This window comes from Rana temporaria, chromosome 11 (assembly GCF_905171775.1).
Source record: "Rana temporaria chromosome 11, aRanTem1.1, whole genome shotgun sequence".
Taxonomy (NCBI): domain Eukaryota; kingdom Metazoa; phylum Chordata; class Amphibia; order Anura; family Ranidae; genus Rana; species Rana temporaria.
The window spans coordinates 145493532-145520284 of NC_053499.1; the positions used below are offsets into that span (position 1 = coordinate 145493532).

The 26753-nt window shown below is 42.7% G+C and overlaps 1 protein-coding gene across 1 annotated transcript in view; it reads right to left on the bottom strand.

Moving 5' to 3' along the window:
• ZNF469 (zinc finger protein 469) overlaps positions 1-26753 on the bottom strand; it is a 123901-nt gene that overhangs the window by 39481 nt on the left and 57667 nt on the right. Inside the window, exon 2 of the mRNA XM_040329378.1 lies at positions 3936-4078. The gene's annotated coding sequence lies outside the window, so the exon portion shown is untranslated. The remainder of the gene's footprint in view (positions 1-3935; positions 4079-26753) is intronic.

The following is a 26753-nucleotide window of genomic DNA, read 5'->3' on the forward strand; positions in this document are numbered from 1 at the left end:
AGATACGCCGATTCACGAACCTACGTGCGCCCGGCGTAGCAAGATAAGTCGTTTATGTAAGACATACGCCGCCGTAAAGTTACCCCTCAAAAAGCAGGGGTAAGTCATGTTAGGTATGGACGTCAGAAACGTACGAATAGCGTCATATTTTACGCCGTTTGCGTAAGTCGTCCGTGAATGGGGCTGGAGCATTGACTATTTGCGGCATAGATTTGAGCATGCGCACTGGGATACGTTCACGTCGGGTCACGATTCATTAGGATAAAACACGCCCACACTAGTCTACTTTAAATTACACCGCCACAGTTACACTACGCCGCCGTAACTTTGGGCACATAGTTACGCTGCCCTACGTGAATCTGGCCCATAGTTTACAGTCTGTTTACTGTGAAATCCCATGTAGATGTAGCAACTATGTAGTGCGGGGGCCTAAGTGCTGGTTCACACTGGTGCGGTTTTTGATGTGACTTGAGTCTCACAGAATCGCATGACAAAGCAAATTGCATTATTTTCAATTATACCTGTTCACATCAATGCGACTGTGTGCTGCGATTTTGGAAAAGTTTCCTGTGCTACTTTGTTGCAATTTCAGTGTGATTTGGCTCCTTAGAATATGCTAACCACATCCAAAATTGCATCAAAGTCACATAACATAATCACACTGAAAATCTAATCAAAAGGGTATCGCAGTAGTGTGAACTGAGCCTAAATAAATAACTTGGGATAGACTTATCCGTGACATATTTGTCGGGAAAGTCAGAAAAAGTTTGTGCAGTTAAAGTGATAATATTTTATTGAGCTAATATGTTATTATTTCAATTAGTTTTTAGGTAACAATTGGCGCTCTAGCTGGTCTGGAATGACAGGTCGCTCTGTTCTCCACTGCTCAGAGGCTACAGCAGGGGCACACAACTGCTGTCCTTGGAGCATTCTCTCACAGTTTTAGGATTACTCTAATTACCAAACTTGACGTGATTATAGCCATATTAGTGCAATTGTTATTAATTACCAAACAAATGTAAGAGAACGAATGTGGGGTGTACTAAGCAAAATGTTTTTCTGTAGATAAGCCTGGATTGTGTGTTACTTGAGGACAGTTTGCCTAAACTTGATGTCATGTCTTCTGTGCTTAATGGACTTTGTGTATTGTAGGCACAGAATGGAAACTTTGGTACATCAAAAATGTCTGTATACGTCAGCATACAAATAAACTTGGCGCACAGAAAGAAAATCTGGATACACCGAGGTGGACACCTTTTGGTCAGTAACTTTGTTCAATAATAATATATCTATATTATCGATACATTTGCTGCAATGTTACATCAGTAACCAATAGAATCCACAAATTAATTATTTTTTTCTGCTTCATGCTGGGTAATCTTTTTTTGGTCAGGTGACGTAACAAATATTTCTACTCTATGAAAACTTGTGACTGGCCATAATAATATAACCGTTATTGCAGATCATTGCATTTTGTGTTGGCTTGTTAAATAAGCTTTATTTTTAATAAACTCAACTATTCCATCGATGGCCAACAAGATATTGTTTCTTAAAGGACTGCTAGTGACGTCTATTCACTTTAACCACAGAAGAAAATAATTTGTTATAAATTAGGCATTACTTGCCAAGTTTGAAGACTTCCTGCAGAGGGAGCCAGTGTAGCCTAAATCCAATCATTTTATGTGCTGTACAGTTTGTATGTATTTACTATATATCAGCTATGTAAACTTACACACCTTAGTTAAGTATCTACCTTTGCTCTGCTGTTGGAAATAAATAACCTGAAATCTGTGAATAACACGATCAAAATGTTGAATGCGTCTAAATGGACGATACACTGTGAGTGTGTATATGTGTGCATGTATACCAGCTATTTAAAATTGAAAATTGATTTAAAGAAATAAATCATTTAGGCCCCTTTCACACTGGGGCGGGAGGTGAGCTGATGGTATAGCGGCGCTATACCGTCAGAATTGCCGCAGAATTGCGGCGGTATTCGGACGCTAGTGGTGCGGTTTTAACCCCCACTAGCGGCCGACAAAGGGTTAATACCACCGGCAATGCGCCTCTGCATTGCCGGCAGTATTACCACGGTGTCCCATTGTTTTCAATGGGAACGGAGCGGTGGAGGAGCGGTTAACACACCGCTCCAATGATGCAGCTAGCAGGACTTTTGGAGCGGTCCTGCTAGCGCACCGCTTCAGTGTGAAAGCCTTCGGGCTTTCACACTGAAGACTGCAGGGCAGGAGTATTTGAGGTGGTATTTAAGCGCTATTTTTAGCGCTAAACCGCCTGAAAAACGCCTTGGTGTGAAAGGGGCCATAGTGAAACAAAAATCAAAGTTTATAAGTATTAAATACTTTGAATACTTATGAACTTTGATTTTTCGAATTTTTGTTTCACTATATTTTTCAATTTTAAATAGCTGGTATACAAGCTTTTTTGAATTATTCACATGTATGTTCACTTTTTATTGTTTGTAAATTCACAATGTTACACACATATTTGTAATATTTATAGGTTTAGCGCGACCATATTTTTTCTATTTTTTGTTCTCTGTATGCTGTTTTACAGATGGCTTGCTGCAACTCATTCTTGTGGTTTCATAAGTTTGCTAATTTTTCTTAGCGCAGTTTCTTTTTCTTTTTTCTATATGTGTGTGTATATCTATCTATATCTATCTATCTATCTATCTATCTATCTATCTATCTATCTATCTATCTATCTATCTATCTATCTATATATGGGTGTGTATAGATATATTATTATCGTTGTACTTGGGATCAAAATTTGACCTATGGCTGTTCCCACTGGAGAAAATCTAACAGGAAAGTCCTGCTATCACAATACAATGGCACAGCAGGGTGGATTCCATCATCCAGCTCGCTTGTGTAAATAGGGCAATCTGTTTTTTTTTGTTTTTGTTTTGTTTTTTTGGTCGTTCAACCCAATCTAAAACTAAATATGAGCAGCCTTATATATCTGAAAAACAGCAAGCACTGAGATGCTTCTGTATAATGGTTTATCATGTGCATTGTTTCCACATTACATTAAAACTGGCTGGTTTATGAGTCTTTCACTTAAAGCGGTCCTCCACCCTAAAGTGGAGTCCCGCTGATCGGAACCCTCCCCCCCTCCGGTGTCACATTTGACACCTTTCAGGGGGGAGGGGGGTGCAGACACCTGTCTAAAGACAGGTATTTGCACCCACTTCCGGCCACACGATACGGGCGAAAGACGGGCATTCCGTCACATCCCGTCTGTCGCCCGTTGTGTGCTGGGAACACTCGGCTCCCAGCACACAGCGTGTGAGCCAATCGGCGGGCGCAGCGCGACTCGCGCATGCGCCGTAGGGAACCGGGCAGTGAAGCCGCAGCGCTTCACTTCCTGGTTCCCTGAGCGTGGATGGCGGGGGGAGCAGCAGAGTGACGAGCGATCGCTCGTGCTCTGCTGCGATCGGCGCTGGACTCCAGGACAGGTAAGTGTCCTAATATTAAAAGTCAGCAGCTGCAGTATTTGTAGCTGCTGACTTTTAATATTTTGTTCCCATGGCACATCCGCTTTAAGAGTGAATGACTTGTAAACCAGCCAGTTTTAATGTAAAGCATTTGAACGGGGAAAATCTGATGATGTGAGTCAACTAGAAGAAACTATAGAGCATATCTCAAGGCTCTGAGACGCTCTATGTTTAACCCTCTGTTTGCTGAGGACTTGGTTCAGCAGAGGTTAAGACAGCCACAGATGTCATAAAGACACTTCAGGCAGACGTTGGAAAACGGACCCTTTTGCCAATTTTCACAGCTTGCAGTGAGAGATTTGAAGCCGGCTCCTGTCTGGCTGTTCCATTTAGTGTCAGTGTATCCAACAAGGTCTTCTTTAAAAGACAGCCTCTACTAATTGGAAAGTGTCCCTCCCTTAAAGAAAAACACACACACCTTGTTCTGTGGATGTGGCTGGGAAGAGACATTGACAAGTCCTGGGCACGGTGTAGGCAGCGGTCAGACGGAAAGTCACAGAAGGCAGGGAGTTAGAGCCGATGTCATATTATTCTTTCACCCCGTACACGTTTAGGAGCAGGCTGTGGAAAAGGAAGGACACTTTTAATATACAGTAGAGAAACAACATACACTGTAAATGTTAATTCAAGTCAGCTGTATAGCAATGTCTGGAGTAGGGGAGGACTGGAAACCTTTGGCCTCTGGGGCAAACATAACTATGGTAGGGCCGTATTTGTATGAGCTAAAGTCAGTGTACCAAGCATTGTCCTGCATTGATTGGTGGGCATAGTGAAAGGTTAGTGACATTACAGTGAAGTCCCCCCCCCCCCCCCAATCCATACCAAACCCTTATCCGAGCACGCAACCCGGCAGGTCATAAAAGGGGGAGGGGATGAGTAAGTGACCCCCTGAACCACACCAGGCCACATGCCCTCAACATGGGGGGGGGCACCCCTCCTCCCCAAGGCAGCTTGTCCCTATGTTGATGGGGACAAGGGCCTTTTCCAGATGAACCCTGACCGGTGGTTTGTTTCATCTCTGTGTATCACCTGAGGATAGTCCCTTCACTGGGTATATGTAAGGGTTTACTACCACTTTAAAAAGTTTGAAAGGGTCAGGAAAAAGCTACCACTACTTTCTATAAATACTGCAGGGAACAGAACTGTATCACTTGGAAAACATATTTTAATAAGTTATTTATATAGTTTGAGGATGACTTATAGAAGTCACAAATTATTGTACAGATGAGCCTATAATGAGAACATAGGACACAGTGATATGTTTATGGAAAGTAGGCTGGAATGATACAACAGATATGATGAGTTGTGCCCAACCACTGTTAAATTCCATGTTTCCATGCAATAAACCAAACATCAGTAAGAAAAATTGGTCAAATATGTGAACTCTGACCTGTAGCCATGGGGTCTGCAACACAGGACTCCCTGGTATTATACCTCAGGGGAGGTCACGGGCGATGGTAATGTTTAGTTTGCACAGCTGGAATACGGGGATGTGTTGTATGGAATTGATAGTACCGTGGCTGCTTCAGGCTACAGAATGAGTGTGGATGATTGCTGCTTTCAGAAATAGATCACTATGTGTAAACATTTACAGTCTAAAATGATTAATTCTTAGCCAAGAGTACAAACTGCTTGTTTTTCACCCTACATAACATATATAGCGGTCTCCGTGTGTTAGAGTATATTATTATCGCAAACCTCCAGAAGTATAGTAGAACATAGTATATAAAATATAATTTAGATGATCTATCTCTCTACTCCTCCCCTCATCCCTTCAGTCTCTGCTTGCGTTACTAACTGACATATCAGTATGGATGCCACACCACCTCCTCAAACTACATCTTTCTTTTTCAAAGTATGTATTGGTTTTATGACACAGTGTAAGAAATCATGCAGGGGCTAAAGAATGGTCAGGTATTACAGAGAAATCCAAAAGGAATATGAACATAACAACCATAGTTAACCACCTCTCGCCCGCCCTCGACAAAAAGCCTCTGACGGAGGCTCTTTACCACTTGATCAGCCATGTACAATCACGGCTAATCATGATGTAAACAGGAAGAGCCGTTGACCGGCTTTTCCTCACTCATGTCTGACAGACGTGAGTAGAGGAGAGCCGATCATCTGCTCTCCTGACAGGGGGGGTCTGTGCTGATTGTTTATCAGCGCATCCCCCCCTCGGATGCGCACCCAGGACCACCAGGATGCTGCCAGGACCACCAGGGATGTCCACCCACACTGGACCACCAGGTATGACACCCTAGATCACCAGGGATATGCCAATCAGTGCACAGGCTACTGCCAATCAATGCCCAGGCAGCTACCAATCAGTGCTCATCCACAATGCATGCCAGTGCCACCAGTGATGCCTATCAGTGCCATGTGTAAGTGCCCAGCAGTGCTGCCGATCAGTGCCACCCATAAGTACCCATCAGTGCAGCCTTTCAGTGCTCATCAGTGTCGCCTATCAATGCTGCATATCAGTGCCGCCTATCAGTGCCACTTCATTTGTGCCACCTTATCAGTGCCCATAAGTCCCGCCTTATAAGTGCACATCAGTAAAGGAGAAAACATACTTATTTACAAAATTTTATAACAGAAACAATAGAAAAAACTTTTTTTTTTTTTTAATCGGTCTTTTATTTGTTTAGCAAAAAATAAAAACCACAGAGGTGATCAAATACCACCAAATGAAAGCTCTATTTGTGGGAACAAAATGATAAAAATTCTGTTTGGGTACAGTGTAGCATGACCACGCAATTCATTTAAACAGCGACAGCGCTGAAAGCTTAAAATTGACTTGGGCAGGAAGGGGGTGCAAGTGATGTTCAAACTCTTGCTGTCTGCCTATACTTGGTGCTAAAACATCACAGTATTGAAGTGGTTAAACAACTTTATGCAAAGAAAATCTTTCTAAAACAGATCTCAAAATATTCCTTCCTGCCCTTGCCCTCTGCTGACTTTTCCAACAAGATCAGTAATACAACTATTAGTCTCTCCCCTCATGCCAGGATGCTAGGTGTAATCCTAAACTCTGACCTGTCATTTTAGCCTTAAATGCAATCACTGTCCAAAACTTGTAGACTTCACCTCCCTAACATTTCAAAATATGGCCTTTCTTAACCAATAAAACCAACAAGCTACTCCTTCACTCCCTTGTTATCTCTCGCCTTGACTATTGCAACTCCCTTTTCATAGGTCTACAAATACACAGAGGGGGTTATTTACAAAAGGCAAATCCACCTTTAGGCAATTCCTGTAAATACATCTCTCTAGAGAAGTCTATCCCGCTTCCACCTAATAATGAAACTTCTATTTTTCCATCAGTTCATCTCTCTTAAGGCTGCGTTTGGACTTCCATTGAGCATGACAATGGGTATATTTCCTGTTGTGGCTGCATCACGGCCATGGCATGTGTACACCCCCCCCCCCCCGGCTGCCTCAGAGGCAGTAAAATGGGGGCAGTAAAAACATAGGGTTTTACCGCCCTCAATCGCAAGTATAAGCAAGGTCAAACAACCATTCCCCATCAGAGTTCCATGGAACCCCAGGGTTCCTTCAGAGGTTCATAGAATGTAAGCTCTAATGAGCAGGGCCCTCTGATTCCTCCTGTATTGAATTGTATTGTAACGGAACTGTCTGCCCTCATGTTGTAAAGCGCTACTCAAACTTTTGCGCTATATAAATATTGTATAATAATAGAAGTTCCTTAAATTGACCTTTAGTTTGATGATGCCTACATCGGGGGTCAGTGCCACTTGGTAGAGCCAGATGCTTGACACCAATGATCTTTTTATCTGTCTATAAGGCTCCATGCACACTAAAGCTCATAAATGGCTGTTTTTGGGAGTTTGGTCGTTTTTTTAAACAGCCCATGCCCATCTGCAGCCTCGGAGGGGACAGGGAGGGGGCGGAATGAGCACCAACAGATTACATACAGGAGAATTTGTTTTCTCGGCTGCCTTTTTAATACAAAGTCCCGCCTCCTTTGATGGACAGAACAGTCGTCCAATGGAAGCTCAGGAGACGCGACTTCCTATTACAGAGGCCACTGTGCAAACAGGAAATTCTACTGTATGTACAGCACTCAACCTGCCCCCTCCCTGTCCCCTCCATGGCAGCGAGCATATATATATTTTGTGGCCCCGGTGCTCAGGCATTCGTTGGGGGCCACAAAAGGTATACATGTCCAAATTACCAGGCGGGCCCTTCGTAACCGCAATGCGGGCCGCAATTGGCCCGTGGGCCGGACTTTAGACATGACTGTACTAGATGGAAGGTGAACTGATCCCCATCTGTTTGTTTTTAGTAGATCAGATAGGATTGGATGTTGGCGGGTGTAAACTGACACATGTCCATTTACACCCACCGCTCCATAGGATCCAATCTCATCAGCCTGAAGAAGTGACAGGCTCATGTGCAAGGGGCCTTTTATGTTATGTCACATGATACAAATGTTATGAACTAATGCCAAATTAAAAGATTCTGGTTTTGCGCTCTAATTAATCTTTGTAACAAGATGTTTATTGCTGTCTGTGTCCTTGCTGTCGAGGTCACCCCTCTATTTGTTCTGGTGATCATCATCACCAAATCAGAAAGCAATAGGAAATCCAAACATGTTTACAGACAACAGCAGAACAAGATGTGAGCGTAACTCTTCCAATGGAGACAACTGTCTAAGAAAGGAGTTCCCCTCACTTTGGAAAAATAAATAGATAACTTTTTGTTGCATCTGCAGATGCCCCAAAGCAAGAGGTTTTATCCCATCCCTTCTATATTCAAAATAAAAAAAAAAAAAAAGTTCTACCTACACACACACACTTTTTCCTTTTTAGTACTGCATGGATTTTCATCTACTGTACAACATGATTCCAATAAATATTTTGCTGCTTTTGGGTGGCTAAGTGGTATTTTATGAGGAAACGCTTTCTTCTTTCAGGGGGTATGCACACTTTACACCCCTTCTACGAATAGTTATTGATGTAGAAGCAGAATACTAGGTATCCGCTACAAACATCCTGCTTTTATCTTCAATGTGGGGACCAGAACCTCAACATCAAAGGCACAGCTCTAATGAATTGAATTAAGCCAAATATAAAGCCTATTTATATTAGAAACAATGCTAGCTTTGCAGTTTATATAGGGGAAAGCAAACGTCTGTTTTAAAAATAGGATATTCTTTATTCAGCAGCCTGTACAGTTTGTTCACGCTCTGGGCCAGTATAACTGTCTCTTATAAATAGTGGAAAACATTACAAGCATACTATACAAATTCTGCATTCTTTAACGCATAGCTGTACCTCCAACATTCAGATAGGTTAAAAGCCACTGTGGACTTGGCAATAGGGCACCAAACCACATTTCTGTAACCAATATGGCTTCCCATCATCGAAACACAACTGTCCTTTTCTCCGGATCTCCCACTGGGTCACGTCTGTTATGGTAATGCCAGTGATGCTAGAAGCTTTACATAACCTCATTTGTGACCACAGAATAATACCAATATTCATGCTATGGTGAAGGCTGTCCTTCAGTCTGGGAGTCTATTGCTTGCCTCCTGCCTGTGTGTTCTTTCAGAAGTTAAAAAGTACAAATTACATGCTTGTGTAATGCTGTACGATTCAGTTCCCCTTGTGCTGGCTTTTTAATCCTGAGAAACATTGCCTGAGTGTGAAGGAGACACGGTGAAACTATTTGTAGCACCAAAATTCTCCTAAAAAAGCAACTTTAGGTAGCATGTAAAATTATTTGGTAAATTGTTTATGCTCTTTAAAGAGGATCTTCAGAAATTAAAAGTCAGCAGTTACAAATCCTGTAGTTGCTGACTTAAATAAGCACACTTGGCTGTCCAGGGATCCAGCGCTGTCTTCACCTAGGCCAGTTTTTCGCCTCTCTTCAGGTCCATGGCATGACCGACATGCTTACTATGTGAAGCCAGCTGTGGCTCCTTGTGACTTCACAGCCAGCATACCATTGTGCATGCATGAATTGCGAGGTGCTTTTTGAATGGATCTGCAGCCTCTTGGGACCTGTGATGTGTCCCAGAAGGTTGCAGACGGGGGGAAGAACTTATGCTCCGATCGCCTAGGCCAGGGGTCTCCAAACTTTCTAAACAAAGGGCCAGTTTACTGCCCTTTAAACCTGTTGGGGGGCTGGACTGTGGCCCGTGGGAGTAGAAAATGGTATTGGTGGAAAGAATAGTGTGCCAATCGATAGTGTCAGTGAGAAGAATAATGTCTCATCTTTGGGGTCAGTGTAGGAATAGTGCCTCATCATTGATGTCAGTGGAGGAAAAGTTCCTGATCATTGGTGCAAGTGGGAGGAATAGTTCCTCATATTAGTGGGAGAAATCGTGTTCCAAGGGCCTGATAAAGGCAAGCAAAGGGCTGCAGTTTGGAGACCACTGGCTTAGGCAGTTGGAGTGGATGTGGGAGTAGGTACCTGCTAAAAATAGAGGTGGGGAGAAAAAAGGAGGTATTAAAGCGGAACTTCCCCTTTTAAGGGAAGTTTTACTTTAATATACTTATCCTATTATTCTTTGCAGCTCGAATTTACAGGGTTTTCAGAAGATTTTAGTCTAGGCTTTCTCAACCAGAGTTCATCCACAAGTTTCTAGGGTCTTATTGAGCAATGGCCAATTTCTGCCTCTCCGATAAGTAAGGTAACTGCGTACGCCAATGATTTTTTTTTAGCAATCTGTAAATAGGGGAATGACCACAAATGTAAAGTGCATTCTTCTCAGTGACCATCACACTAATGTCCCAGGAGCTTTAGATATTATTAGCTGGGGTTCCCGGAGACTGGAACTTCATTTCAATGGTACCTTCATGTCAAAATGGTTTAGAAAGTCTGCTCTAGTCAGTCATTTATTGCTGTGTGGGCTCCTTCCTGTAACCTTCTGTGGAGGTGGATAAGGATAACATATTTGTCAATAGTAAAGGGTATGGGTAATTAAAATGTGTCAGGACAGTATGGGTGGAATTTGGACATCCTGACCTGCAGAATTATAGGCATGGATTTAGGTGTTCCTAGAGAAATTAATGCCATGATTAAAAATAAAAAGTCTGGTCAGGTCCACTTTGTCTGCTTTGTATATTTCCATGCTGAATTTTCCAGTTTGACTAAAGTGTAGCTTTAGGATCCCTGTAGTAAGTAAACTCAGGAAGTTAACTTTTTATAAATGAAGCACACACTGTAGCCAGACTGTCAAACAGCTATTTTTATCTTTATTTTCCTTCTGCACCATCAAGTGTAAAAATATGCCAGAAATTATCATTGTGACACTTTTGGGTTTTTTAAATCAAGCTGATAGCAAGCTTGACAATGTTTCAGCAGCTATAAAGGTCACTAAGAAGACTTTTGTGAGTGGGAATCATGGATGATATTCAGAGTAGATGGGTGATAATATGCACAGTGCTGCAACTCATAGCAGCCAATCATATTACAGATTATTGATGTCAGTATAAAGGTAAATTCTGAGTTGTTGCAATTAATTTCTTATTGCTTTTTGCCTTGTTTAAGGGAGTTTATTTGTGCAACAGTGGTCTGTAGATATAGCAGCACAATATTGCAGCAGTTATTAAATAAGAAGTATGGCCAAAGCTCATTTAAACATAGTTCTCATGTGGGTCATAGGAGTGCCCTTAGTTCTGTACTTATGTGACCAATATTCAGCTGACAGCTGACTAAAGCCCGCTGTCAGCTAAAGTTACAGAGCTGCTCCAGGCTCTTCAGGAATCCTGACAATAATGTCAGGATCCACCTACATGCCTTACTGGCAGCTGACTGAGCCTCTTAGCGTGTCACTGAAAGCCTGAGCCAGCTGCTCCCGCCCCCTCCATCGCCCGGTGCTCCAGTGAGCACTGGAGGGGCAGAGTACAAAGTGGTGACTGACCTGAGAACCTGATAACTGAGTGAACAGAGGTTTTGATCTCTCAATTATCACACCAATGCTGCATTCACCTAGGTGAGTATAACATTTTTCTTTTTTTTTAAACTCACACTTCTCTTTAAAAGAGGAACTTCACCCACCCCTCCAAAATTATTATTTAACCCCTTTCTACCAGATGCTGGGTTGTCCTCAATTCAGCTACTTAGCCACTCAGAGGATCCAGCATTGTCCTACTGCGATCCACTTTTCTGCTGCCACCAGTTTGTTCTCGTGCTGCCATTTTCTCTGCCATGTCATCGGAAGGCAACAGTCTCTTCTGGGTTCAGGCAGCCACCTCCCGGTGGCTAATGCCATGCCTACCACTCTTCTCTTTACATGAATGGAAGCTGATGCCACCTGCAACATACATCTCTCAGGAGGCACCGGGAGCGCAGCATGTCATTCTTTCCAAGGCAATAAAGAAGGATGGGGTGGGGCAGAAAAAAAAAGAAAAAAGAAAAAAAAAACATGTTGATGTAGTGGAGTATTCAGGAAAAATAAGTACAATTTTATTGCGAAGGTCTACTTTAAAGTGGATGTAAACCCTCCATACACCCAGTGAAGTGAACATACTTAGATGATACACAGAGATGAACCAAATCTCCCTACATATGTTTTACATCTATATCTGCTGTCTTCACATTTATATACTGTTTAGAAAGTTGAGATCCTGTTAGCAGATTTTCTCTTCCTGGTCAACACAGAGTGTGATGTCTGGGCATACAGCCAAGACAGCTAACATTGCTGATTGGAGGAAAGGCACACACCCCCTCTCATCATAGGCAGAGACTCTCAGAGGTGTTTTGCAATAGGACCTGCTCCCTGCTAATCTATTTTAGCAACCTCTCCTAACTGAAGATTCAGGCTGCTTTTGTCTAAAGTGTCCAAGAATTTGTCAGGAGTTATCTGAATGATAACAGAGGAACTGTTCAGCAGAGAGCTATGGGACTTAGCTCATTTAAGAGATTTATGTGTCCAGCTCAAATTTCATGAATTAGGTTTACATCCACTTTAAACTATAACCCATTTTTTGTTACACACAAGTTTATTGATTCCTTTTTTTCTCAGAATTGCTTTTCGGACCGGCCCCACCACTGGTGGCACGTGAAAATAAACTATGGTGAATAAATTGGAAGAAGTGTTCTGACCATTCTAAGATGAGCATTGTTTGACCATTCTGTTATTATTTGGGGGGAAAAACCCCATACAAGATGGTTTTAAAACAAGGTTCTGTGTAGGGCAAATACTACTTCTCTGTCTTGCTGTGTAAAATTATTTGTGAAATGGGTTTTGTTAGCTGCAGGACTTAGGGGATTGTAATGTGGTATTAGACCTTGGAGTTCTGGCAAGTGGATTCAGCCTGTATGTTTATTGTGGTAGGGCAGTGTAATCACATTGTCCACATCTGCAGAATCGATTGGATGCATGCTTCTATCATTGCCTGCACGCTCCGTTAGGAGGGACAGAGGAAGGGTGGAGGGAGCTTAGGGCCCGTCTGAAAGGATCTGTGTTCTAGATGATGGGATCAACTTACACCAAAACTTCCCTGCACTGTCAACCAACACAGGGCACTCTGTGTACAGACAGCCTGGTCCCTGCAACTGACACGTGTTTTTACAGAAACACAAAGGCTACAGTTTATCTGCACTCTGTCACAATGATTCTTTCTCACAGCTCCACCTATAAGAGAAAATATTGTCTATATGCTGTCTAATGCCTTATTTCTGTCATAGGCACTAAATGCAACACAACTGCCAATCATTTGTCAGCAGTTACTTAAAGCATGTGGTTGAACCCCAAAATGAAATTTTTATTTATTGCTGGTTACTAGTCCTTAGACATGGTATTTTTTTTTTATTCAGGCTTTTTCCACCTTTATTTTTACCTGCTATGCCTGCGAATAACACACATTCTGTCCCTGGGTGGCTATGCTTGCTCTTCCACTGTATCTGTGGAGGAAGCCATGGTTGTCAGCCAGACTGGACTTCAAATATATATATCTACCTTTGGTTATCTTTAATATATAGGAGGGTGATGGGATTAGTAGTTTTAGCTTCTAGTTCAGATCACGGAAGTGACAAGGACTCTGCATTTTTTTGCCAATATCAACACTTTTATATCTGCTGAAAATGTTCTTAGTTTAATAAAAGGAAACCAATGCAGCCACCACATTTAGTCCCCATTCACACTTTGGCGTTTCAGGAATGTGCACAGAAATTTGCCATGCACAAATAACACGTATCGTAAAATGCGCTTGGCACAGTGCCAAAAAAAGTACTTGAGGTATTTTGGTGCGTTTACCACATGTAGGGCAAAAAAAGCGGTAAAAAAAACTATACATTTGGGTCAGCTATGTGTAATGTATATTAAATTATCAAAAATATAAGAGTTTCCAGATGCTATAAGAAAGCTAGAAAGCCCAACAAATTCTATCTATAACCAAAACATCAAATTTTGTTAGTCTACTCTTTTAAAGTGCATTCTATGCATTGAAGTGTAAGTTCACCTTTACAGAAAATCTGTAAGGTAGACTTACACTGGACCCTGTCCCCATTGCACCTGGTCCCGCTAACCCGGAGTCTGGCAATCGCCCAATTCTGACACATCGCTTAGTTGCTTTACCAGTCAGGGGATTTGAAATCCCAGTGGCTTTCTCTCCTCTTCGCCCGCGGTGACAGGACAGCCTAGGTGTGATCTGATTGGTCAGCGCTGCCAATGTGACGGCGCACACCAATTAGAATGCTCCTAAATGTACCTCCTGATGAGGTATTTTCAGGGGATTAAGCTGAGGGGATTTGCTAAGCCCCGGAACGGTGAGGTGGCTATACGATGTCTCCTAGCGGCAGATCGCCAGTGATGCAGGGGGGCAGGTCCAGGTCTCACTGTCTGTGTCAATGGACACAGCAGTGGGACTTGGAAACGAGCCTGTACGGGTGCCCCCAGGGTAAGTGGCTTCTGTGTGGTCACCTGATGAAGAGGAGTGGCCTGGAGCGCCGGGCGGAGCACCCCAGAAGAAGAGAATCGGGGGTTGCTCTGCAAAATGATTGTACAGAGCAGGTAAGTGTAGGCATGTTTTTTTTGTTTTAATAAAAAAAAAAAAAAAAAAAAAGGGTTTACAAACCTTTTTTAGTGATATTAAACCTTTAAAAAATGTACCGGGTCCAACTTGTATACAATTTCAACTTAAGAACAAACCCACAGAACCTTGTTCATAACCCAGGGACTCCCTTTACTACTGTCTGTGCTCCTGTTAGGGAGATTCACCTTCTTTATTTGCCCTATTTACCATTATAATGAAAAGTGAAAATAAAATCTCAAATTTTGGGTTCACAACAAAAGAGTAATAGAGGGGGAGTTCGTCCAATGGGAACACTAGTTCTGGTGACCCTGATCTCACTTCTTGGTTATGGGACAGAAAAGGAAAGGAAAATCCAATTGGACACACAAGGCCAAACTAAAAAAAAAAAAAAAAAAGGACAGGGGTTATAACCCTCCCATACTTTATTCAAAATGAACATTTTTTCCCTTTAGTTACACTTTAAAGGTAAAACAGATTGCAATGAGTGACACAGCCTGAACACACAAGGGGCCAGATTCACGTAGGAGAGCGTATCTTTATGCGGGCGTAGCGTATCCTATTTACGCTACGCCTCTGCAACTTAGACAGGCAAATGCAGTATTCACAAAGCACTTGCTCCGTAAGTTGCGCCGGCGTAGCGTAAATGGGCCGGCGTAAGCCCGCGTAATTCAAATTTGGAAGAGGTGGGCGTGTTGCATTCAAATGAGCCGTGACCCCATGTAAATGAAGCGCCGATCGTACGGCGCATGCTTAGTATCACGTTGAATTTACTCCCTAAGATACGCCAGCTCAATGCCTGTGACGTGAACGTAACCTACGCACATCCCCATTCACGTACGACTTACATAAACAACGTAAAAAGATACGCTTGTTCCGACGTCCATACTTTGCATTGGCTGCGCCTCATATAGCAGGGGTAACTTTACGCCGGACGTAAGCCTAACGTAAAGGGCGTAGCGAGCGCAAGTACGTTCGTGAATCAGCGTATCTAGCTAATTTACATATTCAACGTGTAAATCTACGGAAGCGCCCCTTGCGGCCAGTGTAAATATGCACCCAAGATACGACGGCGTAGGAGACTTACGCCGCTCGTATCTTAGCCAAATTCATGCGTAACTGATTCTAAGAATCAGGCGCATAGATACTACAGCTCGCATTCGGACTTACGACGGCGTACGTGGAGATACGCCGTCGTAAGTCCTTTGAGAATCTGGCCCCAGGTCTCTAGCTGTCATCTTAGAGTGATTTGTAGTGCTCACTAGCAGCCAGTCAACAATCTTCTCAATCAGCCCACACTTTGCTTCTGAAAGCCACTATCATTTGTTAATGTTACGACATAACCTTGCAGTTTTTATTAAACAGTGCCATTAATGTAATTTTATCCATGTCTAGGTTTAGATTAGACCCCAGTGATTGGCTCTGTGCCTCCTTATCCTTTGCTACTTTACCAGTGCAAGTTTACATGTTGATCGACACTTTCAGACATTTCTGTAATTGTAGTCTTGGTTCTTTCAAGTGGCACCCATTGATCTTGGAGTGGCTAATTAAAGAAGAGGTATTGTATCATCACCTACATATTAGCTGTGTGTGTAATCAGTGGTTTTATGCTGACATGCAGTGGACATTTGATAGTAGGAAATTCCACTGTGTACAGCCTCTGAGATGAGGGGGATGTTAGCTTGTGAGACTGTGTACTGCCAGTGCTGTAAAACTGGGAGTAACGTGCTGCCAGTGTACAGTATAAGAAGTAAAATTCTCTGCCCGAGGCGGCCAAGCTTTGTGAAATCACCTTCTTGTAATGCATTGTTTCCTTGCGGTTACTGCTCATTCAGACGAAGGAAGTTGGTTGTAATTACCGGTGTTCTGTAGATTTACATAAGGCTGCTGTCTCGACATCTATGCGTCTTAAATTCCTAAATAATATGTTTTTCTAGCTGGTTATATTAAAAAGAGATAATGGGGATAACAGGATAAGAAAATATTGTCTAAATAAGAGAGGTATTCTTGCTCAAAGCAATACTTCAGTCCACCTACCAGGTGGTTCTGTCAGCCCCCCATCTTTGGACACCAGCATTATGCTGCATGCATAGATGTGCCTACGTGTTCTGCCCAGCTTTCCATATCCTGGCAGAGCACATCTGTGCATGCGCAGGTGATTTTCTGCTCATGCGTAAAGGCAGGGGAGGTTTCTGACTTCCCTAGTAGCAGTGTTTGCGCATGTTCGGGAAACCCAATGCATTCACAGATGGCAAGGGAACTGGTGCACATATGTGCATACGCAGGGGACTCAGAGAAATTCTAGCCTAGACGAGACTTGTGGAAGTGCACAAATAAATCACTTTTAAAAAAATCCATTTGTAAGCGAGGGATGAGGGGAGGAGTCAGGGCAGCACCCTTTGGGATAAAGGTCTGCTTTAAATCTTGGTGTGGTTTTTGTATTTCTTCCAGATCTGTGCAGTATTTCAGTGTGAAACTTTTCCTCTGTGGAGGGGTTTCCTATAGCAAAGACAGGTTACTACTAGTCTCGGTCCTTGTGCAGGGTGACTGGTCTTGTCTCTGCCCCTTCCTGTAGTTTTCTGCAGGCAGCCTCTAGTGGATTGAGTCTGCTGGGGCCCCTCCCACAGCTCTGCTCTCTGCACAGGTTCTGTAAAGCAAAGTGACGATGTCACCACAACATTTATAAGGTAGTATTTGGGATTGTAAAGGAATGTGGTACACTTATACTGAATTATTTTATATTGTGGCTGATGGGGAATACTGTGATTGTAATTTTTTTAAATTAAAAACAGGTTTATACTTACCCGCTCCCTGCAATGCTCTTCTAGGGTCGCCCGCCGACACTCCTGGCTCCTTCCTTCCGACGAGTGTCCCTTTCTATTGGGGCACTCGTGCGAGCTCTCTCCTGAACCTCGCTGTCTGTGCCCCGTCCCCTGCTGCCTCATCACTGGGTTTGATTAACAGCACTGGGAGCTCAAGAAAAGCCAGTGAGGCCACAAAGTGAGGGTAGAGAAGAGCTGCAGACATGCACAATGATGGATCAGATGAGGGCTCAGATAAGTAAACGGGATGGAGAGCGGCTGTAATGCATTAAAGTGGAGGTCCTGCGTTTAAAAAAATTTAAATAAATTGAAAGTCAGCAGCTGACTTTTAATAAGGACACATACCTGTCCAGGGTGCCTGCGATGTCGGCAGCCGAAGCCGAGCAATTGCTCAGGTCTCGGCTGCCCCGCTGCCATCCTCCATGAGGGAATCAAAAAGCGAGGCTTTGCGACTTCCCTTCCCGCTTCCCTATTGCGCATGCACGAGTCGCGCGGTGCTCTGTGAATGGGCGGATGTCTCCTGGGACACACACAAGGTCCCAGAAGACACCGCTCCCCATTTCCCAGTAGGCAGCGCGACGAGGAGAAGAAAGAAGACAACCGCAGACGAGGAAGTGGCGGATTAGGACGATCTGCCTAGTAACAGACACTTCTGGTATGTATGAAAACACATTTTTTTTTTCTTTTCTAATTTTTTGTAGCCTTTTGGGCTATTTTTTTTTTTTTTTTTAGGGTGGACCTTCACTTTAAGGTAAAATATATTTAGTTTTTTTGAACAACTTTTTATATAAAAGTTTTTGTGTCAGCAGGTTAGCTTTAACCTGCCTGGCGGTCTTCCCGAGTGTGACTCGGGGTGAGATTTTCAGGCTGCGAATGGTCACCCCGAGTCACACACGGGCTTGCCTCGCTCGATGCAGAAAAAAGGTTTTCTTACCTTTTCTCCGCGATCCAGCGTTGAATCCTCGCAGTGCACGGCGGGCGGATGTCCGCTCGATGCTGTGTGTTCCCCTGATTCCCTTCCCTGCGAGCGTCGCGACGCAGGGGGCGGAAGGAGGGGGGGGGGCGGCGGGAAATTCAAACGTATAAAAAGTAAAACAAAGTAAAACACAGTAAAAACACACTGATATCATTGGATTAAATTTTAAAAAAATACAGTGACCTTTGATTGCCCCCCCCCAGTGCTTTCCAGTGCCCTGTCTGCAGAATTACTGTATCAGTGTCTGTATATTGCACAGCAATAATGGCAAAGCGCGCCTCTGCATCAAACTTATTATGCGACTTGCTGCCAAACAGCGACAGCGATGCCGAATCCATTGCGGAGGAGCTGAGCGACAGCGACGCGTGGGAAAGTTCATCGTCGGATGCAGAAAGTGATGTGGTTGACGATCCTGCACCTGTGCCCAGCGACGTGCGGACCTGGTGCGCAATTGATTGCGCTACGGAGCACGTAGCGCCCCCTAGGTTTCCGTTTACAGGATCACCTGGAATAAAAGTGGACATAGAGGATGACAATCCCTTAGAATACCTCCAACTATTTTTGACCGATGAGGTGATCGACAAAATTGTTTTGGAGACCAATCGGTATGAAGAACAGCAATCTGCTACCCAGCAGTTATTTTCAAGACGCAGAAAATGGGAGCCTGTGACCAGCGAGGATATATGGAAATTCCTTGGCCTCCTAATTTTGCAGGGAGTGGTGGGAAAACCACTCCAAAAGTGGTACTGGACCACAAATAAATTATTGGCCACACCTTTTTTTGGAACAGTAATGTCCGAATATCGGTTTTCACTAATAATGAAATATTTGCACTTTGCAAATAATGAGGAATTTGACGAACGGTCTCATCCAGCTCCAAAGCTTAAAAAAATTTGGGATATTTACCAAATGGTCCTGCAGAATTTCCAGCGGACCTACATACCGGAGAGGGACATTTCAATAGACGAAAGTCTCATGGCCTACAAAGGTCGCCTAAGCTGGATTCAATTCATTGCGTCTAAGCGCGCTCGCTTTGGGATAAAATCCTTTATGTTATGTGAGTCCAGCTCGGGATATATTTGGAACTCAGTACTTTATACTGGCAAAGGGACCAAATTCTCCCCGAGATTCAGTGATTTTGGGATGGCAACCGCGTCAGTGCTTTCATTGATAGAGCCCTTGCTCAACCAGGGCTACTGTATCACTACGGACAATTTCTATACGTCCCCAGAACTATACGAGTTCCTACTTCTGAATAGGACAGACGCTTATGGGACTGTGAGGCCTAACCGGCGTGACATGCCGTCAGGATTTCCAAACAAAAAGCTCGGGAAAGGACAAGTAGCTGCATGGCAAAAGGGGAAAATGTTGGCTCTGAAGTGGCGGGACAAAAAGGACGTTTCCCTTTTGAGCACGGTCCACAACACCTCGACCGCCATGGTCCATACCAAAGGTGGGAAAGACGTTCTAAAGCCACAGGTGGTGTTGGACTACAACCACACGATGGGAGGTGTGGACAGGGCTGACCAGGCCATGACTTTTTACCCTGCAATGAGAAAGCAGCAAAAAAAATATTATAAAAAGATTTTCCGACATCTTTTGGAGCAATGTCTTTGGAACTCTTTCATCCTGCTCAAAAAAAAAAATGTCAGGTCTATCGTCCATGCGGACTTTATGTGGAAGGTGGCTGAACAAATTTTCCTCAAAAACCAAAAACCAACGGTGGTAAACCGTTCTGGACGACGGGCTTCTGGGGTTGTAAATCCAGAGCGACTAACTGGTCGACATTTTTTGGAATATGCACCACCCACTCCAAAAAAAGCAGCACCCACACGGATGTGTGTGGTTTGCTGCTCCAAGCGCGACGCCAGCGGAAGGAAAATTCGCAAAGAAACGCGCTACTGTTGTCTCGACTGTGATGTTGGACTTTGCGCCATACCGTGCTTTAAGGATTTCCACACCCGAGACATTTATTGAATTATCATTTTGCACCCCTGTTTGACCCCCCAAAAAATCAGAGTATCTGAATATATTATTTGTTAAAATTTATTGAATAAAAACTATTGTTATTATTAAATTATTATTTGTTATTATTTATTATATTATAATTTATGATTTTGTGTTTCAAACTTTGTCATAGTCTATTAGAGACTCTGGTTTGGACAGATTTAGGTGAGTTATTCCTAAGAATTGCAGGCCTGCAATCTAAAACGCCAAATTTCCATGCAAAATAATGGTACCGCTTTCAGCACCTTTTTTCAGAAAGAATCATACCGCCAGGGAGGTTAAAGCAAAACTCTGGCCAAAACCCTTATGTAATTACTATATAGAATAGTGAATAATTAGAACCTCTTTTGGATTTTATTACATTAGTATAGGTTCCCTCAAATTAGACTTGTTTCAAATACCAGCAGTTGAAGCAGAGCAGGTGATAAATACAAAGCTGCAAAGTTGAGCTTGACTATAACATTAGTTGAGCCCCTATTTCCTCCCAAGCGTCCCGTATGGGTAAACAGGCAATCCATCTCATTGAAGCACCAAGAGGTAAGCTCAAGAGGCAGGAGGGCATGTTATTGTACAACACTTCAGTTACCTGTATTTAGGCCCCTTTCACACAGGGCAGTGGAGGTGCGGTGGCGGTATAGCGCCGCTAAAAATAGCGGCGCTATACCGTCGGAATTGCCGCGGGATTTGGCCGCTAGCGGTGCGGTATTAACCCCCGCTAGCGGCCGAAAAAGGGTTAATACCGCCCGCAATGCGCCTCTGCAGAGGTATTTCCCATTGTTTTAAGTGGGAAGGAGCGATATACACACCGCTCCTCTCACCGCTCCAAAGATGCTGCTTGCAGGAGCGGTGTGTATATCTCTCCTGCCAGCGCATCGCCTCAGTGTGAAAGCCTCGGGCTTTCACATTGAGATGGCTGGGCAGGAGTTTTTCAGGCGGTATTTAGGCGCCATTTTTAGCGCTGAAGGGTTTCTTAACATGTTTAGGTTTGGTAACAAAGTTATTGTCACAGGTAAACGGTCCCTTTTGTAGATCGATTTTTAGGTAGATCCTTTGCTTTAGATAGCTATATTTAAGTTGTAACAGACTAGGCAGTTTTGGGTTATCTGGTGTTTTATCCTTAATAATTTATTTTTGATGTAATTGCTTAATAGAAAAATAGATTTTTCTTATTTTTATGTAGCAATATAATAAGCAGCTGCAGGGGACGTAGCACAATTAGGCTCCTGCTGTTTAACTCACGATGGTTGTACAGCATCTGCAGCACAAAACTGCTTACCAAGCACTACATGCACGTTGTGACAAGAGATACCATTGGCTATCAACCTTCTACAAATAAATGCACCCATAACTGTAAGAAAATGAATACAATTACTCCATACTATGAGAAGCGCCCTGGAAAAGAGCCATGGTTTCTCCAGCAGAATTTCTAGATAAAAGGCAGGAAAAGGTTGACATTTCTGGACTCCCTGGAGCATGTTATTTAGCTGCATATTTTATGTGACTATTTCAGTTTGATTTATCTCTCTCGCTGGGCTAAGGGATGAAAGCAGCTCCTCACATGTTCCCTGTGAAGGGGACTCTTCACAGCTAACAGATGTGCAAACACAGGAACTAAATGGAGATACTGTAGGATCTTTGCAGTGAGTGGGCGAGCTCCCAGGCCCTGACACTTTGTGTGGAGGTGGCAAATATATAGAGTCTATATGAAGAAGGTGCTGGGTGGGATGTGGCAGCTGTGTCTATACCTGACTTTTTATTTTGTCTGTATTCACACACTTCTTGAACTTTTAGTGACTTCAACTTTTTTGGTGCAATTGGTATACTAAAAAAAAACTCTGCACCGTTTTGCTTGTAGTACAGTCTGCCAAGTTTATTTCTTCAGCCTATAATACTGGTAAAAAAGTGTCTCCTCTAGGCCAGTGGTCATCAACCCTGTCCTGCAGGGCCCACTAACAGGCCAGGTTTTATGTATTACCATGGGGAGATGCAGTCTAGAATATTGCAATCACTGAGGAGCAAATGATATCAGCTGTAATGTATTTCAGTTACCTTGCAAACCTGGCCTGTTAGTGGGCCCTGCAGGACAGGGTTGATGACCACTGCTCTAGGCTATTATTTGTCTTTTATCCTACTGGAGTCGAAATACGGAACATGTTTCTAAAAGGTTGGTGAGGAAGCACAGATGGCTTTAGAATTATTATCGGAGACCCAACAGCACACGGAGGGATGTCATATATTAGATGGAAGAACTCATGTTGTAGACACCTGTCATTTTCATCTGAACTAGTCATTAGAATATTGATGAGTTTGGACTGACAACATAGAATGCCTGTGATGGCTCCCCCCCCAAAGCAACCTAATAAAATGTATACTTGTCATGTGCCATGATCCGGGACACATAAATGCAATGACCTAAGAAAAACCAGATGCCTATATCATGTTGGCTTTAACTTACTAGTAGTTAATCCGAACACGTGGAACCAGATGAACTGGTTTCCAAGAACTTTATTTTTTACTATAACTTACGTAGCCTTTAAGCATTACGTAGCTATTCTTTTAGCTATTTTTATTGTTGTAAATAGAAGCACATGTTCTGTGGCTTAATCCAACCTGCCGGTTCCCAGTTTGGATTGGATGGTCGCTGAATTCATATTGACTTGCTCCACCTGCCCTTATTAGGGTCATTATTTTGTATTACACATGTATTGTTTTTCACTTTCCAGAGTGTACCCTGTTCCATTACAATCAAAAAGGTTACATATGGTATAGTGCAGGAAAAAACCTGATTGGCTGTGGTGAGGCAACACAGACGTAAATGACACAATTATACCTTAAATGCAGTAAAGAACTTCAATTGAGACAAAAGTCAGTAATAATAATATTTAATATTAGGTTATGTCAACCTTGAATTTCATGCTTTTCAGTGAAAATACGAGAGGTCTTTGTGGTAAAGCATAAAGGTGTTAAGCATGGATGGCAGCCTTAGGACCAGTGTTTATGGGGTTTGGGCTGTAAATGCAGATTGCTTTTGACATCAGCTTAAAGTAGAATTATAAGCAAAACTTTTTTTTTCAATTTGGATAGAGCAAGGGAGGGCTATAACCCCCTGTGAGATTTTTTTTCATAATCTGTGTCCCTTTGCGGAGAATTACCTTCACTTTCTTTTCCATAGCCAAACAGGAAGTGAGAAGAAAAAACTTCAAATTAAGGGAATTCTTTGGGGACCCTCAGGTTACGAAACTAGTATCCCCATCGAAAAGGTTCTCTCCAAATATTTTTCTGGGGACAACCCAAAATTTGGGGTTTTCTTTTACTTTCTCTTTCAATGATAATAGTAAACAGGAAAAATAGAGAGGATGAATCTCCCTAAGGGGGGCACAGACAGCAGTAGAAACTGACAAGGGGTTGAATCCCTCTCCACTATCCAAAATGGAAAAAAAAAAAGTTTTGCTTTTTTAGTTATAATTTAAGGTGCTTCTGAGATCATTCAGAATTCATTGCAGGTGCATTTAACTTTTGTTCTTACTGGCATTTAATCTATTTCCATCTGCTTTTGCAATACCATAGACATGTATGAAGAGGGAATCAGTTGTCGTATGAGCAAAAGCCCATCAACACCAACCTATATAGATCTAATGTCTGTGAAGCACCTGCAGAAGCTGATGGCCGAGGCTTTCGGTAGGGGCAATGTGAACAGCCGGGTTGGGTAACCCTGTCCGATTACTGTTTTTTCCCCTTGATAAGCCATTGTCAGTGTGGTCTGCAGTATGTCTCTCCTGCAATTCTGCAGAGGCTAAACACAAACCACCCCCAGAAAATGTATGTAGCAGTCTGCTGAAGTACATTGTTTGTTGTGAACATCTGAAGGACATTTAGTGAGTCTATATAAGAGGTCTTATCAAGTAGGTTAAAGTGTGTGTTACTTAAAAAAATGAAAAATACATATATGTGTTTGTGTATTCATATCGTTTTTGGTAAGTTAAGTCTATTATGTTTTTATTTTCTTAATTTGATCTAAAATACTTGGTAATCATGCCAGTTCCCCTTTTTTCCCCCTTTAAATCTGACCATGCCAATAAAAGAAGGAGAACTGGGCTGGTGTGGCCAGTTATATGTCTGTGCTTATGGATACTTACAGGATTGACCTTAAAGGGGTTGTAAAGGTTAGTTTTTTATTTTCTAAATAGGTTCCTTTAAGCTAGTGCATTGTTGGTTCACTTACCTTTTCCCTAAATTTCCCTTCTAAATGTTTTTTTTCTTTGTTTTCTTTGTCTGAATTTCTCACTTCCTGTTCCCCCTCAGTAAGGTGTTCAGTAAGCTGTTCTAAATGACTTTCCACCGCTCGGATGATGGTGGAAAGCTTTCTGAGGAGAAACAGGAAGTGAGAAATTCAAACAAAGAAAAAAATCATTTAGAAGGGAAATCGAAGGAAAAGGTAAGTGAACCAACAATGCACTAGCTTAACCACTTCCCGCCCCGTCAATAGTCAATTGACGTCCGGGAAGTGGTTGTGAAATCCTGACTGGACATCTATTGACGTCCTGCAGGATTTCATGCCGGCGCCTGCCCGTGGGGGCGTGCAGCGCGGCGATCGGTGATGCGGGGTGTCAGTCTCGGTAAAGAGCCTCCGGCGTACACACAATCGGATTTCCGATGGAATTTTCCGTCGAAATTCCGATGAAGCTGACGTTCATCGGTCTTGCCTACACACTATCAGACTAAATTCCGACCGTCCAAAACACTGTGACGTAAAACACGACGACAAAATGTAATGCTTCCGAGCATGCGTCGACTTGATTCTGAGCATGCATGGATTTTTCTCCGATGGAGTTCCACACAGACGATCGGAATTTCCTATCGTTTTTTTCCCCCCATCGGAAACATTTAAAACATGTTCCATGTTTTTACACCAATTGAAAAACGTCCAATGGGGCCCACAGACGATCGTTTTTTTCCCGATGAAAAAAGTCCATTAGACTTTTTTCAATGGAAAAAACGATCGTGTGTACACGACATTAGAACAACTACTACCTATTTTTGCCTGCACAGAGCTTGTATGCCATAAACAATTAAAACATATATTTATAAGCTGCCAGATAATTTTTCCAAATGTATGGACACTGTAAGGGGATCAAACCATATGTGGTCATCTATTTTGGTACACGGATAAAAATGTGGCCAAAACAATGATCCATTGATGTCTGTCCCTGGTATTGTGTCACCTAAACAGGCAGCTTTGTCCTTGAATTATGGACATTGGAAACTATAATCTACTGTCAGCCTGCACTTCTCCAGCACCAATACAGCTGTTATTGTTATCAGGATATGAGTGGCAGCCTATTGCTGTAACCATGGAGGCAAGAGCTTCAGCTGAAAGACATGCTAATTATCTGTTGAAAGTGACCTCTCTTTTGGAAGACAGATATACAAATCTGCTTATGTCTGAAGTCAGGGATTCCCTATGTCTTTCAGTCGGATCCCCAGACACAGTGGCAACACTTGTGTTCTCAATGAAAACTCGAAATCCAGAAATGCAAAATATATGAATATGGGAATCTGAATCATGCAGGATGATATCATAAACTCCGATCTATGTTCACATGACAAAGATTCAAAATCTCTGACGCCATTTCCTACGGGACATCTTCTTACTGGATTCACCTTGGAAAAAGATTTATTTGAATAAAGGGGGCTGCACATACATTGTGGTGCTGTGGCATTTCTTTGGCTCTGTTGTGCCTTGGAAGAATTTCGTAACAGTAGGCTTCTGGTTCATGAATCATCAACCAACATCTAATATTACATGCGGAAGCAAAATCCTACAGAGCCTCTTTCCTTCATCCTAGAGCAAGCTGCCAATTCCAACAATGAAGCCTACAATCAATTAAACCAGAGGGTGTCTGCACTTTCCAAAATGTGTTAATGTGCCTATAGCAGGAATACTATTGATTTACACCAGGTATCCCAGAACAGTGATGTCACTCTTCAAGCAGTCTTCCTGTTTGTAAAAAAAAAAAAAAAAGCACAAGTTTGCATTTCATGTGCAGTATGCATGACTGGGTCAGGAGTTCATAGCTTTGCCCTGATGTCACTACCTTGTTGGGCTACCTAAGGGACCACCAACAGTGTGGGTTAGAGAGTGAAAAATGTTTAAGAATGATGTGGTTTCTCTATTTTATTGTGCTGTTCGTTTATTCTTTATGTATGGATTGTTTGTATGTAATATGTAAAAACTGAAAATGAGAATACACGTTTTAATGATGGCACATCTTTCTGGTTTCTAAATGACGGTTCTAGTAGTCGTTTTGAGTCACAGAGTGACTGAAATAAAACTCGTCTGAGGCCCCCGTAGTTAGTGCTTGCTATAAAACCAAACTTTGATGTTGGATTTTCATGCGATGCGAGGGTCATAAATATTATCACTT